We start from the raw sequence: 15472 nt of genomic DNA on the forward strand, positions 1-15472 counted from the left end.
GGAAGAGATCCGACACTTCGAAAAATGAAGGTATCAGCCAAAGAAAGACAAGGGCCACGAATGGCGTGAAAATAAAGGACTACCAAGTCCTCCATACGTCGAAGCGTCAGAGTCGGAAAAGAAAACGAGTTGACCAAGGGAGATCAGATAGGATAGGTGAAAGTGAGGAACCTAGCACAAGTAAGTGAAAGTAATGTCAGGGCTCAGGGTCCCGTGGTCGCCAACCCACGCTCCCAAGTTAAGAATCCCTGGGGCTCCTTTTAGTCCCTCTTACGGCAGGTATTGGAATACCGTGGGTGTTATTCTACCGCCCTCACCCACAGGGGGATTGGACGTGAGGAGAAGGAGGAGGAGGAAGAAGAAGAAATAGCAACTTCTGGGATGACAATGTGGGAAATGCGAATAAATGTACTCCGTTCCATTCCATCAGCCCAGTTTTAAGCTTTGACTGAGTATTATGGACCCAATATTTCAATACAGATCAACCAAGCCCGTATAGGCAAAGAAATATTTTGTGACTCAAGATGGATTCGAAGTACTGTAAATCCCGTTCCGTAGCACTTTGCGTCTCTTCTAATCCGTGGTTTATAAAGAGCAATAGTAAAGTAAATAACAGAGTAAATGATTGTGAAACGAATGAAATGGGTGGATTATTTAGAGCTGTTGAACGTCTGCGCTTGTGTTTTTTCAACGTTAAAATATCAGAAAAGGAATTCTACATTTATCATAGACTAATATAGAAACCGGACACGATATGATTGTATGAATAATTAATGCTTTTTATTCACCACCCTCATTTGTTTGAGCGGAACAGAAACATGGTGATCTTTATTTGCTTTTGAGAGTGATTGTTTTGCATGCAATGTAGTTTCATGAAATTTATGGTCTCGACTGTTGATGAGATTTTTATTAATATTGGTATAATCTCTGTCATTTCTCTTGGTGTTATATTCGTTACTCACACAGTTAAACCTCAAGCATGTATATTTACATCACAGGCTTTCAAGAGCCTTCACAAGGGTGGCTTATTCGGTTTGTTGTGATAAATATTGTTGTGATTAAATTGAAATCTAGTGTCATTGTGGCTATCGATCACATGCATTTACTGCGTAAAACCTGTTTCTTGACCGAGCGAGTTGGCCATGTGGTTAGGGTCGTGTAGCTGAGAGCTACACCGTCGGAAGCACTGAAGGTGGCTTTCCGTGCTTTCCATTTTAACACCAGGCAAATGCTAGGGCTGTACCTTAAGGCCACGGCCGCTTCCTTTCCACTCCTAGCGCTTTCCTATCCCATCGTCGTCATAAGACCTACCTGTGTCGGTGCGGCTTAAAGCAAATTTTAAAAAAAAAACAGGGTCTTCGAGAAAGGGCCAGACACGCTACTCCTGCATCATGGGGATGGTCACGGAAGTTCAGGTCTTCTTTCTTTCTTAATCTATTTACCCTCCAGGGTTGGCTTTTCCCTCGGACTCAGCGAGGGATCCCACCTCTACCACCTCAAGGGCAGTGTCCTGGAGCGTGAGGCTTTGCGTCGGGTGCTGAACAGGGGCCTAGTTGGGGGATAGGAAGATTGGAAGGAAGGAAGCGGCCGTGGCTTTAAGATAGGTACCATTCCGGCATTTGCCTGGAGGATAAGTGGGAAACCACGGAAAAACACTTCCAGGATGGCTGAGGTGGGAATCGAACCCACCTCTACTCAGTTGACCTCCCGAAGCTGAGTGTACCCCGTTCCAGCCCTCCTACCACTTTTCAAATTTCGTGGCAGAGCCGGTAATCGAACCCGAGCCTCCGGGGGTGGCAGCTAATCACACTAACCACTACACCACAGAGGCGGACAGTTCAGGTCTTACTATGCTAAAAAATAAAGTAAAAATACAAGTCCGTATATTTAGAACGGAACTGTGCAAGTATTTTTGATCAACTTGGACAGATTTGTATTAATAATGTTGTTGATTTTACGTCTCGGTAACTATTTTTACGGTTTTCGGAGACACCGAGGTGCCGGAATTTTGTCCCGCAGGAGTTCTTTTACGTGCCATTAAATCTACCAACTCAAGGCTGACTTACTGAGCACCTTCAAATACCACTGAACTGAGCCAGGATCTAACCTGCCAAGTTGGGGTCAGAGGCCAGCGCTCTACCGTCCATGCTACTCAGCCCGGCAGAAGTGTATATTACGACGGATCATAGTACGCGACGAGCTAAACAAAGCTGACGCTCATTCTTCTCTTCAAGAGTCTGTTCAGATGTTGTTGTTACGGCTAGTACTCACCAAGCGACAAAGTTGCGGAACATGTGTATCCCGACAAGTCCCACGGATGTCGTGCGACATTTTTTCCGTGTTTTGGACTGTCGCGATACAAAAATTGCATGTCGCAGGTCTCCCATTCGAAATGGGATACATGATACAAATGTTGCGCAACTTGCTGAAGTCCGGACGTGTCGCGAGACAAAGTCCCGGCACACGCCGATGCCAGTGTGCAGATAGCCGTCACGTGTTGGTGTTGTGTTTCGTGTTCTGTTGTTTTGCGATGGAAACTACTCTAAAAATCAAAGAGGATTTACACACCCTCCCTTGTCTTTGGGATGTTATGTCTACCGAGTATAAAAAGAGACGAAAGGAGGGAAGCAATGGAGTCTCTGTCTAAAAAGTTCACTATGTCCATTCACGAGATGGAGAAAAAGATTCACAACATTAAAAGCACATAAAGCAATTTATTGCACCATTACGCGCCGTTTCCTGTGGTGCAACTGGCTCTATAGATGTGGACGCGGGACATTGTATCGCAACAGTCTAGGGACAGTGTCTCGGAACTGTCACCATACAATGTCCCGCAACTTTGTCGCTAGGTGTGTACTAGCCTTTAGGGAGAGTACGTTAAGCAAATAAGTAACTCATAATGTTTAACTTGATAATCCATTATTAGACAGGAATTGGGAGGATTAATTGACGAGTCCAATTGTAGCTGACATTTCATGAAGAGGGCCGCGGTTTGAATTCTGGCCAATACTTGTGGAATTTTTAAGTCACATCCCAGTGATTCGGATTCAGAGCAAAACAACATGTCCCGCTGTTATGATCATCAAAATCATAAGCTTACTTTTGCTTACACAGGATTTATAATTTCACAGTTTTTTCTACTTGCTGAAGGGGGGACCTACCTACTTTTTAACATAGAAAAATGGAGTGTATTACACTTTTTTCCCGCAGCAATGAAAATAGAGAAAGAAATTTATTATGACAAACACATTATTCCTTAATAATATGCCTACATATTTATGAATCATATAAACCTATGCCATTATATATAATTAATTATTCAAAACGGTGGTGTGCCATGGCCTCTATTTTGCCGTTTTCAGTATGATTTCCAAACACATGAAGATTTTTCTACGATTCCTTTTTATTATGATTAGTAATGGTATAGCTACAACACATACTAGAATCAGTGAATCCCATCAATTATAACCATTGTTTTTCATGAAGTTATTTTCAAGTAGTCAATATTTTCATTAATTTTCACTTGAAATTTGTTTTTTAAACTTAAACTTTCTATACGAAATATACATGCATGCAAAATTTCATCTTAATATCTTAAAATCTTTCAAAGTTATCAGGGAAATGGTTCTGAGAAACAAACGAACAACAAACTAACCGATAAAGGGCTTGCTTGGGTGACAGAGCTTCACGTTTTTCGTCACAGCTCCCAAAGTATTGCAGATATTGACAAAAAATTTGCACAGTTATAAAGAGAAAACAATTTAGAATGAAAAAAATTGAATTATTGTTTTTTTGGTCAGTCAAAGGTGTGTCCTCCTTAACGTTGCACTAACAAATCGATGTTTTTCGGCGATGGAAGGATGGGAAAGGACTGGGATTGGGGAGGTAGTGGCCTTGGCCTTAATTAAGCTACAGTTCCAGCATTTGCCTGGTATAAAAATGGGAAACCACGGAAAACTATCTTCAGGACTGCCGCCGGTGGGATTCGAATCCACTATCTCCCGAATGCAAGCTCACACCTACTGGACTGTAACCGCACCACCATTTCTCTCGGTCAGAGCATTTTACTTAGGTTAGAGTGTGGGACAAGTTCAATATTAACACTAAGGTTGGAAATCACATAAATGGAAACGTTCCAACAACTCGGAATGTAGACAATCCCCGTGGTCATGTATTTACACAATATTTTATACGAAGGAATGTCGGCCAGATTGTACGAGTTTGTGCTCAATCATTGTCTTCCGTAACAGGAATGAGTAGAATCAGATTGAATTGTTTATCTAAGCACTTCAATGCTACAGGTGAACAGCGTAAAGGAAACAGGAGTGGTGGTCGTATTAAAGACTAAGACAGGGAAACTGAGGTTTCAATTCTAACTTTCATTAAGCGATTGAAGTGTAGAGAAAGCCATAATGGAAAGGCAAAGAGCGTACGAATTTACATGAACTCAACACCTTCCGTCAGGATTTGGCGAATGTGGATAGAGGCCACGGTAGCTGCTTCAAAACCAGTCGCATCTAATAGAAAATTTCATAGAATTTTCCAAACACGATTCAATATTGTGTTAGGGCACCCGAGAACCGACATATACGGTGAAGAATTAAAAATCAAGACACAAAATAATTCTACGCCACCAGCTGAAAGGGCAGACCTGGTGGGATGTAATAGATTGCACAAATTATGCGCTAAAAAGTTTTATGAAATTTCGAAGCGAGATGAAGATAATTTGACGTGCAACAAAACCAGCCACTTCCCATGATTAGAATTTCAGAGACATTTTACGCTCGACTGCTTTGGTTGTACAATCCAACTTTCACAATTCACGAACATGTCCAAAATGTGGAGAACATGTTCATATATTATTGGACAGAAGATCAGTATGGAAGAGGATCGAACGAAGTTGCATCAGCCTTGCATAACATTCTGCATTTTCTTGAAGAGAGGGTTCGTCAAGAAGCAAAACCAGAAGGCATTATATCTCGGAAAACAGACTGTTCTCTGACACTGCCAAAAGTCAAAACAAGAACTCGACCATCGTGGGTTTCTTGCTTGATTATGTTAACAAAAGTGAAATTTTTAATGAAGTAAAACGCATATTTCCTATCCGAGAACATAGTGTTTTGCCTCCGGACGGAGTGTTTTGAAGAATCGAAAAAGTGTACAGAACTCGCGAAAAACTCTTAGAGCCACATGGTTACTCTGGAAAGGACATGGAGCAGTTAAACTTTTAGGGAGAGATTGGCGGTTACTTGATTTTAAAAGGAAAGCCAATAATATAATGGAAACAAGCTCGCATTCTTGATGAGGGAACAGCGTGGTATCCTGTCCAAAAACGGAAAGAAAGACGTGTTTCCCAAGAATCCCTGCAATGAATAAGAAGTTTTAAAGACGAAATCTGTCCATTCTTTGAGTAACTCTTAAATATTGGTCAGTGTAGTAGAGGAATATAATAAAATATATTCAGAGAAGAAGAAGGATGTTGAAGAACTTCTGAAGTTTATCTATCTGAGCAAGCTCAGTTATACTAAAATAAAGTTCTGAAGAACTGCGGAGATGGTGCAGATCTGGGGCCTGTTCCACGAACGAACTTTGGAACTTTTCAACTTTACACTTTTCACTTTTCAATTCTTGCAAAGTGCAAAGTCTTTCTGTTCGAGCATGAACTAGGTTGTACTTTTCAATTTCTTCGCAAAGTGAAAAGTCTGCGAATAAGTGATACGAGCATATAAGAATTTGTTCTTTTTCGGAAAGGAATTGACTTTTTGTTGTTGTTGCATCTTTCAATAAATGATCGATCATTTCAAGAATATAGTCAGCCTCTGTTGGGGTAATACGAAATCACTCCATGGCTAAATGATTAGCGTGCTGGCCTTTGGTCACAGGGGTCCCGGGTTCGATTCCCGGCAGGGTTGGGATTTTTAATCATCATTGGTTAATTTCGCCGGCACGGGGACTGAGCTTATGTGTCGTGTTCATCATCATGTCATCTTCATCACGATGCGCAAGTCGCCTACGGGAGTCGAATCAAAAGATCTGCACCTGGCAAGCCGAACATGTCCTCGGACATTCCCGGCACTAAGAGCAGTACGCCATTTCATTTCACTCGCGAAATTACGTCGAAGTGAGGTTATGAAAATTATTAATAATAATAATAGTAATAATAATGCTATTTGCTTTACGTTTCACTAACTACTCTTACGGTTTTCGGAGACGCTGAGGTGCCGAAATTTTGTCCCGCAGGAGTTCTTTTACGTGCCAGTAAATCTACCGACACGAGGCTGACGTATTTGAGCACCTTCAAATACCACCGGACTGAGCCAGGATCGAACCTGCTGAGTTGGGGTCAGAAGGCTAGCGCCTCAACCGTCTGAGCCACTCAGCCCGGCGGTTATGAAAATTAATCCTGTCTTTGTACGTTCTGTTATTGGATTCTTCCTCACTGTCCTCACTTGATGCTAACAAAAGCTCACGTCGAACGTGTTTATATCACTAAACCAAATTCTACGCCGAGAAACTAATGTACATACTTGTTAATTAACATATGAAAAGGGAATCATCTCTTTGCAAGATTTATGAAAACTTTTCACTTCATTTATTTGCACTTTGCATTTCTGAACCAATGGAGGAACATAACAGGCTTGAAAAGTGAAAAGATTCCTAACTTTTCACTTTGCAAGCTAAATCTTAAAAGTGATGGTGAAACAAAATCTGAACGGAAAAGTGCAAAGTGCAAAGTTCGTTCTTGGGATAGGCCCCTGGTTGATCACACAGAAATTCACTATGCTGAAGAAGAACCGTTTGTGTAGTGCAACGTTAAGCCTGTGCAAGTGTGTTTGTTCTTGGAATTTGTTTACTACATATTTGTATTTAAAAATATTTTTAGTGACAGGTATTGGACAATTTAATAACTTTTTCTTTGCCTCACTGATTTTCAAGGGACGTTTGTGTAATCTAGAATAAATGAACAAAAATCATTGCTCTGAGTGCTTGCTTCCGATTTTCCAAATGCGTAACTTACCATGTGCATGTAGATGTTTTATTCCAGAACTCACTTAGTCTGTAGGTCTTTTCCAGAATTGACCTAAGTGACTTACTTTACTTTTGTAAAAACTTGGCATTTTAATTTTTATAACTTCAAAACAGGGTTTTGGTTTGTTATCATTGTGCTTCACATTAATTTGAAAAAAGTCTTTGCGTGTCATAATGAAGTAATATTACCAAAGTAGGATCCTGTTCAAAAACTGTATTTCCTGAAAAATTATCATTTTTGACATTGTGAGTTTTGGAAACGAGCTCTTCAATAGTGATGGGAGACTGGAATGCACATTTAGGCCAAGGAAGAGCAGGTGATACGGTAGGAGAATTCGGATTGCGGCAAAGGAATCAAGGAGGAAGTCCGCTGGTTAAATTCTGCACTGATCATAACTTTTTCCTTGATAATACTTGGTTCAAACACCACAAACGGCGATTATATACGTGGATGATACCTGGAGACACTGGAAGGTATCAAATAGACTTCATTATGATTAGGCAGAGGTTCAGAAACCAGGTGTTGGATTGCAAAACTTTTCCAGGAGCAGACGTGGACTCTGACCACAACTTGTTGGTCATGAAATGCCATCTGAAATTGAAGAAATTGAAGAAGGGAAGGAATGCAAGGAGATGGAATTTGGACAAGTTGAAAGAAAAGAGTGCGAGGAATTGTTTCAAGGAACATGTTACACAAGGTCTAAACGAAAAGGCTGAAGGTAACACAATAAAAGAAGAATGGACAGTTGTGAAAAACGAGGTCAGTAGGGCTGCTGAAGAAATGTTAGGAAGGAAGGAAAGATCAACTAAGAATCAACGGATAATTCAGGAGATACTAGACCTGATTGATGAACGACTAAAATACAAGAATGCAAGAAATGAAGAGGGCAGAAAACAATACAGGCGATTAAAGAATGAAGTAGATAGAAAGTGCAAGATAACTAAGGAAGAATGGCTGAATGAGATGTGCAAGGATGTAGAAGGTTACTTGGTCGTAGGAAATGTAGATGCTGCATACCGGAAAATCAAGAAAACCTTTGGAGAAAGGAAGTATAGATGGTTAAATATTAAGAGCTCAGATGGAAAAGCACTTTTAGGAAAGAAGACAAAGCTGAATGATGGGAGGAACATATCCAACAGTTGTATAAAGGCAAAGACGTAGATGATATGATTCTGGAACAAGAAGAAGCTGTCGATGCTGATGAAACGGGAGACCGAACTTTGAGGTCAGAATTCGACAGAGCTGTGAGATTTCAAAATAGGAACAAGGCACCTGGAATTGATGACCTTGCCTAAGTATTACTGACTGCCTTAGGAGAAACCAGCACGACAATATTATTCCATTTAGTGTTTGTTAGATGTATGAGACAGGAGAAGTGCTATCCGATTTCCGTCAGAATTTTGTCATACCTATTTTCAAGAAAGCAGGTGCTGACAAGTGTGAAAACTACCGCACCATTCGTTTAGTTAGTTTTTTTTTTTTACAACTTGCTCTACGTCGCACCGACACAGATAGTTTAGTATCTCATACCTGCAAACTTTTAACACGTATTATTTACAGAAGAATGGAAAGGCTGAGTAAGGAGAACAACAGTTTGGCTTCAGAAGAAATGTAGGAACACTTGAAGCAATCCTGACTTTACGTCTGATCTTACAGGATCGAATTAAGGAGGACAAGCCCACGTAAATGGCGCTCGTATATCCAGAGAAGGCATTCGATAATGTTGATTGCACCAAGCTATTTGAGATTCTGAAGGTAATCGGGATCGGGTACCGTGAACGAAGAATTATCTACAATCTGTAAAAAAAATCAGTCTGCTGTGATAAGAATTGAGGGCCTTGGAAAAGAAGCAGCTATCCAGAAAGGAGTGAGGCAAGGCTGCCGTTCGTCTCCCCCTCCTTTTCAATGTTTATATACAGAACGGGCGATAAAGGAAATCAAAGTTAATTTGGAAAGGGAATCTCACCTTAAGAAGAAGAAATCCAAATCCTGTGATTTGCTGCTGATATTGTTATTTTAACTGAGATTGCAGAAGATCCCGAGAAGTTGCTTATTTATTTATTTATCGTATGATGTGCACAGATAGATTATATAAATAAGTATACAATATATACACAATATATACAAGCAGAAGCCTATAGTTCCAAATCAAGTCCATTGATCCATTTTAAGGCCTCCTCAGTTGCATTATGAATGTCCTCCAAAGAACCTTGAAATGCTCTCTGTGGACACTCGGCAATTACGTGGTGGATGGTCTGTGAGGTAGCTCCACAATCACACCCAGGAGACTTCTGCCAGCCCCATCTATAAAGAGTATAGCCGCATCTTCCTTGATTGACTCTTATCCTGTTTAGAGTCCTTCATTGACGTCTGGGTAGATGGAATCCGGGATGTTGAACATGAGGTAGAGTCACAAGATGTTGATTGGGAACAGAAGACTGCTGCCAATGGTGTAACCAGGCGTTCGTGATGGAGAACCCAGATTCTTCCAGTGTAAGTGCAGTGCACCAGGGTGGAGATCTAGACTTAAGTCGTGGAGGGGCAGGTTGAGTAATATCCTGGTGAACGGGGAGGTTGGAGTCCAGGCTGGTCTTCTTCCACAGTTTTAGAAGAGCTTCAGACCTTCTTAAGCAAGGCGGTGGAATATTACTGAGTGTAGGCAGCCAGGCCACCAGGGGCGTATTCTCCTTGAATGCAAGGCATTCATTGCATGCGTTATGATAACACAAAGAACTGTCTGATGTACGATTTTAGGTTGTTTCAAGTCGAATATTAACGATTTCATCTCTCAGAAGTTTAAAAGGTCCGCGCAACTGTACTGGTTCCGTTGCTTGACTACGTGTGGTGCTGGTGTAGTCTCGCCGTCTACACCACTCTAGGAAGAAAGAGACAGCGAATGGACGAGTTCAGGAAGAAAGGCATTCAATCTTAAAATTGCATTCGGTGGCAGACGTAGTTCTGAAACCCTCCGAACGATGTCGCTGCAATTGAAACTTGGTCAGAATTTGTCACCCTATATCCGTGCTACCCTCTGCCATCTGTTAGCAACTTGGAGAAAGTCGGCATCTTTACAGCGAACGGGACCCTCAGATTACCCCCCAGCGAGAACCCAACGTGACGAAACTGACTAATGCAACTGGGGTGACTTACCTCCAGTGCTTGAGTTGTGGCTAACTAGTGAGTTAATTCATTGTATTTTCGGTGTTTTATTATATCTTGCGCAGATGTGGTATTAACGATGGATGAGTCTAAAACGGATATAATTGTAAATCAGTTTGAAAAGCCATTTACTGGCCGTTCGTTTGATGAAAAGATTCAAATAGTTAAAGCCGGGAGACCTCAACCTTCCCTCGTAAATTTCTTCCTCTTCTTCTTCTTAATCTGCTTACCCTCCAGGGTTGGCTTTTCCCTCGGACTCAGTGAGGGATCCCTCCTCTACCTCCTCAAGGGCAGTGTACTGGAGCTTCAGACTCTGAGTCGGGGGATACAACTGGGGAGGATGACCAGTACCTCGCCTCACCTGCTATGTTGAACAGGGGCCTTGCGGGGGATGGGAAGATTGGAAGGGATAGACAAGGAAGAGGGAAGGAAGCGGCCATGGCCTGAAGTTAGGTACCATCCCGGCATTTGCCCGGAGGAAAAGTGGGAAACCACGGAAAACCACTTCGAGGATGGCTGAGGTGGGAATCGAACCCACCTCTACTCATTTGACCTCCCGAGGCTGAGTGGTCTCCGTTCCAGCCCTCGTACCACTTTTCAAATTTCGTGGCGGAGCCGGGAATCGAACCCGGGCCTCCGGGGGTGGCAGCTAATTACACTAACCACTACACCACAGAGGTGGACCCTCGTAAATTTAAAAACAGAAAACAAGAATTGTGTACGCACGTTCAATCCAGAAACTTACAGTAAAACTGTTTGGCTCGAGTTCACCTACATGTAATTAGGGTGAGTAGAATTGAAATTTACTTAATACGTTGTGTTAACTGCATGGTTACTAGTTGCATGCCTCAGTGGAGATTCCAGGATACGCCACTGCAGGCCACGTTTGTAGAGCGAATACAACCAGTTATGATGCGCATTGCTTGATTTAGTTGAGCATCAATCTTCGCAGTATGAGCACTGTTCAGCCAAGTTGAAGCGCAGTATTCGGCAACTGAATAGCAAAGAGCTAGAGCAGTAGATCTCAACACTTGGTTGTTTGCGCCCCAGGATGTGCCGGCTAATTTTTGAAGAATATTATTCCGACTTTTGATCTTGGCGGCTGTGTTGTTAATATGATGTTTATATGTTAGGGATCTGTCTAATGTGACACCTAAATATTTTGGGAAGGGACAGTGTTGTAAGGATTGATTTCTGAATGTTATTGTAGGCTTGTAGTTGGCAAATTTATTTCTGAGATGAAACACAGATGCGACAGTCTTTTGGAGATTTGGACGGAGGCACCACTTTTGGAAGTATGTATCTAGCTTTTTTAGATCTGCTGTAAGAATTTGTTCAGCTTCTGGAAAACTTGGTGTTTGGCTAACCAGTAGTATATCATCTGCGTAAATAAATTTCCTGGACTTAGTTGCTGGTAAGTCAGCAGTATAGAGGTTGAAAAGTAAAGGTGCCAGAACAGATCCTTGTGGAAGTCCATCATTCAGTTTGTAGATTTTGCTTACTGCATCATCCGAGAAGATCTGAAAGTTTCTGTTGCTAATCATATTACCAATGAGATTTGTAAGCTTGAAACAGGGGATGGCAGAGATAAGTTTTAGCAGGAGCCTTTCTCGCCAAACAGTATCATAGGCTGCTGATAAGTCTAAGAAGACAGCCATACTAATCTTCCGATTCTCAAATCCATTTTCAATATGAGAGGTCAATGCAAAAATTTGGTCAGCGCAATTTCTTCCATTTCTGAAGCCAGCTTGTTCTGTGGTATGGACGGAGTCTTGGGTAAGGAGTACAAGATGAAAATAAAGTCCAAAACAAAAGTAATAGAGTGCAGTCGAACGAAGGCAGGTGATGCAGGTGATATTAGATTAGGAAATGAATTCTTAAAGGAAGTAGATGAATATTTTTACTTGGGTAGTAAAATAAATAACGATAGCAGAAGTAAGGAGGACATAAAATGCAGACTAGCACAAGCAAAGAAGAGTTTTCTTAAGTATTGATATAGGAATTAGAAAGATGTTTCTGAAGACTTTCGTCTGGAGCGTGGCATTGTATGGGAGTGAAACATGGACGATAGCTAGCTCATAATAAAAGGTTCTGAAATGTGGTGTTACAGAAGAATGCTGAAGGTAAGATGGATAGATCGAGTCACGAATGAAAAGATACTGAATCGAATTGGTGAAAGAGATCGATTTGGCTAAATTTGACGAAAAGAAGAGATCGAATGATAGGACATATTTTAAGACACCCAGAACTTGTTCAGTATTTTTAGGGAACTGTAGGCGGTAAGAACGATAGGAAGGTATGAGTATGACAAGCAGATGTGAGCAGATACAGGATGCAGTAGTTACGCAGAAATGAAAAGATTAGCACAGGATAGGCCGGCATGGAGTGCTGCATCAAAGCAATCTCTGGACTGATTATTCAATCAAGGAACAACATGGTATATACATTTTATACATAATATTTTCCCATGAAACGTTCAATAGTTATTTTCTAGATTTATATATATTTTGAAGGACTGATTGTCTCTAATGATCAATTTAGGAAGGTATAGCACATGTTTTCTCCAACCATACACCATCTGTTACAAAAAATCAAATTATTTTATTATTCGTCGTCAGTCATGTCGTCGTCAAAGATGTCAGTTTCTTGTTCTCGTGTGTTTGTTTGTTTGTTTGTTTGTTGGTTGGTTGGTTACCTGGGTGCCCTCCGAAACGCACACACCACTTCCGTAAACGAGGAGGAGAGCTGTTGAGTTAGTTCTTCGTACTCGCAGCCACATCGCTCAAAATCTGTGCTCTATTTTCTTCAGTGCATATTATTTAAATGATTCAATACCGTTATTCACATTTACTGTGTTCTCCAAAGCCTAAAATTTAAAGTAATAAATAAATAAATAAATAAATAAATAAATAAATAAATAAATAAATAAGAATAAATAAATAAATAAATAAATAAATAAATAAATAAATAAATAAATAAATAAATTTTCATCCCCCTTTACCTTCTCAGCGCCTCGAATATTCTTTTCAAGTGACCTTTTAAATTAGTAAAGAAAGAATTCTAATTTTCGAACAAATAACTCACAGTTCTACGTGAAGTTCACTCTGTTGGTATGTCGATAGTTCATTTAGTTCAATTCGCTGCCAACTTATGTACCGCGTGTGATATTAAAGTGAATATTTTTTGACGAGTAGATTGTAGACCATTCTACTGCGGCGCTTTTGTCTGAGGAATATAGTGGGTCGTGACTCAAGGAGGCCATGGTCCAACAAAGGAGGGTTAGAGAGTGTCGGGAAACGGCTGGGGAGAAAGACAAAGGCTTGCATGCATGTGTAGAGGACTGAGAAATGGCTGTTTTAGACCCTTTCTTTTGTCTTGCCATATTTTGCACTAATTAAGGGAGGCCATGTACAAGCATACATATTCATCACGACGGAACACTAGGCGATATCACATTTTTTACTTTTGTAGATAACCTTGTCGAGTTCTTGGAAAAGCACGCAGTGCTCTGTCGCCAAATAACAAGGTTTTTAAACACAATGACACCTTCATTTGTCTCGCATAATACCTGGCGACGTTATGGCGTAAGGAATTAAGCACGTCACACCAGAATGGAATACATACAGTAGATGAGCCTGTGCAACATGTCTCCCCCGTGATGGCAGTCGTTCTCGTGTCTTCGTTGTCCTTTTAGAATTCTTATGTTGCAAGCCTGGACAGTTATGCAATTGAAATTACGTCAACTTGTCAGTTCGAGTCTAGTTACAGTTTTGAATGTGGTTCTATGCGCATGCCAGGTAGTTCATTGGTTATTATCTGGGTTACCCATCATCTATGGGAAGAGCCAGATTTCCACACAAATTAAATGAAATATACATAAATTTAGAGCATTGCATGAGTGATGGAAACAGAAGAATCTTTGAAGAAGCTCCTGCTAAGTGACATTTCGTTGCCCGTTTTCTGGCGCAGAAAAAAAAAAAAATAATAATAATAATAATAATAATAATAATAATAATAATAATAATAATAATAATAATAATAATAATAATAATAATAATAATATGAGCTTCCGTGTCTCAGGAGGCAGCGTGCCGGCCTCTCACCGCTGAATATCGTGGTTCAAATCCCGGTCATTCCATGTGAGATTTGTCCTAGACAAAGCGGAGGCGAGACAGGTTTTTCTCCGGGTACTCCAGTTTTCACTGTCATCTTTCATTCCAGCAACACCGCATTAATATTTTATTTTATCTGTCAGTCATTTATCATTGCCCCAGAGGAGTGCGACAGGTTTCGGCAGCCGACACATTTTCCTATCCTCGTCGCTAGATGGGGGCTTCATTCATTCCATTCCTGACCCGGTCAATGACTGGAAACAGGCTGTGGATTTTCATTTTTTTTCATTTTCAATAATAATGTTGGTTTTTCGACACACGAATTACTTTGATGGTTTTTGGAGAAGCCGAGGTGCCAGAATTTCATCCCACAGGAGTCTTTTAACGCGCCAGTAAATCTACCGACTCGAGGCTGACGAATTTGAGCACCTTGAAATGCAACCAGACTGAGCCGGGATCGAAACTGGCGCAGAAACAAAATTGATATTCCGCAGAGTGGCGGATGGCTACGAGTTTAACCAAATTATGACTACCTTGTCGTTCGTTGTTTCGAGAGTAGTAAAATAATTACTCTGGGCATTTTTATAATTATTCTTATCTGATCCACGTCTGGATTTGTCATAGATACAGAATTCTTCAGAGAAGTGCGTGCACAAACTGGAAGGATAACATCCTGAGATTTTTAGGAAGAATAGTACCTATACACACGTCCGGAATAGGTGTCCGACTCTTTGGCTGAATGGTCAGCGTACTGGCCTTCGGTTCAGAGGATCCCAGGTTCGATTCCCGACCGGGTCGGGGTTAATTCCAATGGCCCGGGGGCTGGGTGTTTGTGCTGTCTCCAACATCCCTGCATCTCACACACCACACATAACACTATCCTCCACCACAATAACACGCAGTTACCTACACATGGCAGATGCCGCCCACCCTCATCGGAGGGTCTGCCTTACAAGGGCTGCACTCGGCTAGAAATAGCCACACGAAATTATTATTACAGTCCGGAATAGGTGACATATTCTGTTTAAAATAAACTGTTGTCTTACAGAGAGTCTGTAGATTTTGTATATAAAAAATTTCTTCCTGTAAACCCACGGTTCCTCGATTGATTTTCAAATCACATCTCTTAAAGTCTGCTCCTGGGTGAGACGACTCTAAATATAAAATCATC

Source organism: Anabrus simplex, chromosome 1, assembly GCF_040414725.1.
Source record: "Anabrus simplex isolate iqAnaSimp1 chromosome 1, ASM4041472v1, whole genome shotgun sequence".
Classification (NCBI taxonomy): Eukaryota; Metazoa; Arthropoda; class Insecta; order Orthoptera; family Tettigoniidae; genus Anabrus; species Anabrus simplex.